Here is a 2,033-nt window from a genome sequence, read left to right on the forward strand (position 1 = left end):
AGCATATCGAATGGCAGTATCATATCATATGCGACTACCTCAAAAAGAAACATGTCAAGATGCGAAAAGTAGACTGCGGATAATATGGCAGACCTGCTAACAAAGCAATTGAGCCAGCCAAAAATAAAGTCCACCTTGAGAGGATGAGACCTAGATTAGTGGCCAATTGGCTTTAGTCCAAGTGAGAGGTTGTTAGATGTATGTTCTAGAAGTCAATATAGCTGATACATTGAGATATAACTAGGACATAATTTTATTACTAATATATTAATTTGATCAATAAAAAGATAAGTTTATTTTTCATTCAAGTATGATGTATCTTTGAATCATCCATAGAATTAATATTTTGATACATATTCTCAAAGTATTGAGAATTAGAGACATGTATTTAATTTTTAAATACTCCAGATCATAGTATCATCATAAGGATGGTGATCGATCTGAATAAATCGATGCACAGATCATTTTCTTTGGGATAGATGAGTCTCTAATCTACAGTGTACAAACACTAAGTGACAAGTGTGGATAGTTGTTAGAGAACAACTAGTACTGAGCGTAACCATATGAAAGATCACTTGGATTTCTACTCGATCATCAATAATTATCTTGATGCTGTAGTTGTGTGAATGATCTTTTGATTTGCGATGGTACGATTGCTCGCAGTGAGACTGCTAAAGTTTTACTGACACATTAACATGATCTTAATGAGCTCTTGTAGTGGATGTTGGTGATAGTTGGTTTACTGTAGGAGTAGGATACGCATCAAGATAGAATCTATCGATCTTGATAGAAATGAGTAGTCCTATGAGATTTAAGAGGCTAAGTCTGAGAGTCTGTGGCCACAGTAGTGTGATTGATGGAAAAGAATTTTCATGACGATTACAATTAGACTTGAGCTTATCGAATCTATCATATTACTGATGATGAGATTTGATGATTTATCTATGACCTGCCATCTAGTCGGGACTCACGATAGAGGGACTGAATCACACGTGAACTACACCTTGAGGTTCTTTTTCGGTTCTATTGGATTGCTACTACATACTGCTAGGTGTCACTGATAGAGTGTGAGAGTTTACTAGGATTGTTTAGGATCGATAATCCTTGATGAGTTAGAGTGAAATTATTTCAGTCCATTGAAAAAAATTTCAATAATACTATGATAAAGATCGTTGTATATCTCACTACCAGATAGAATTGAACCTATGGAGTCACACAATAAAGGAATTAGATCTGAAATAATTAATTGGGCTTATAAAGTCTCAATTGGGTTTAGAAAAATCCTATTGAGTTTAGGATAATCTTGCTAGCACATGGTTGGATCTAATTTTCTCTTTACGTTTGAATTTTTTATTTAATAAGATTAATTCAATTAATTACCTGCTAATAATCTAAATGAATTAGATTCATTGGGCTTCAATAATTGGATGTCTAAGGTTTACGATCAAATGAATTAAGAGTTTAAGTCCTTAATTAATTTTCTTGATAGTTTTGATTGGACGCCACTTGATTTGATCAAGTTGGACATGTCCACCTATTAGAGGGCATGTGAAACCATTATGGGGTGTCTCATGGGTGCAAAGTAGGGTGTATTTTTGTGGGTGAAATGGCTCCAATAGTTGGTGCCTAATGGATTTTCTAAAGAGAGTCAAATAACTAAAGGAATAAGGATTCCTAATGCAAGTAGGAGTTGTATTAAGTGGTTGTTTGATTTTGAATAGGATTCAAATCTTATGCCTATTTAAAAGAGCCTTCTCTAAAGTCTTTAGAAACTTCAACCAGTAGCTCCACACCCCCTATTGGAGACCCCACACCCCTTTTTCTCTTCTCCCTTGGAGTTCCAACATCCACCATATTAGGCATCCTTCATCCTTCATGCCCAAAGGGGTTTGGGCGTTCTTCTTGTTTGCTAGTTTCTACTCCCTAGTTGCTTCATAATCTAGGGAAGAAAAAGCAAGAGAAAAAGAAGATCAAGGAAAGGATCAAAGAGTTGATCGCGATCTAGACTTCGTTCAGATTCGCAGGCTGATTAT

Source organism: Elaeis guineensis, chromosome 4 (genome assembly GCF_000442705.2).
Source record: "Elaeis guineensis isolate ETL-2024a chromosome 4, EG11, whole genome shotgun sequence".
Taxonomy (NCBI): domain Eukaryota; kingdom Viridiplantae; phylum Streptophyta; class Magnoliopsida; order Arecales; family Arecaceae; genus Elaeis; species Elaeis guineensis.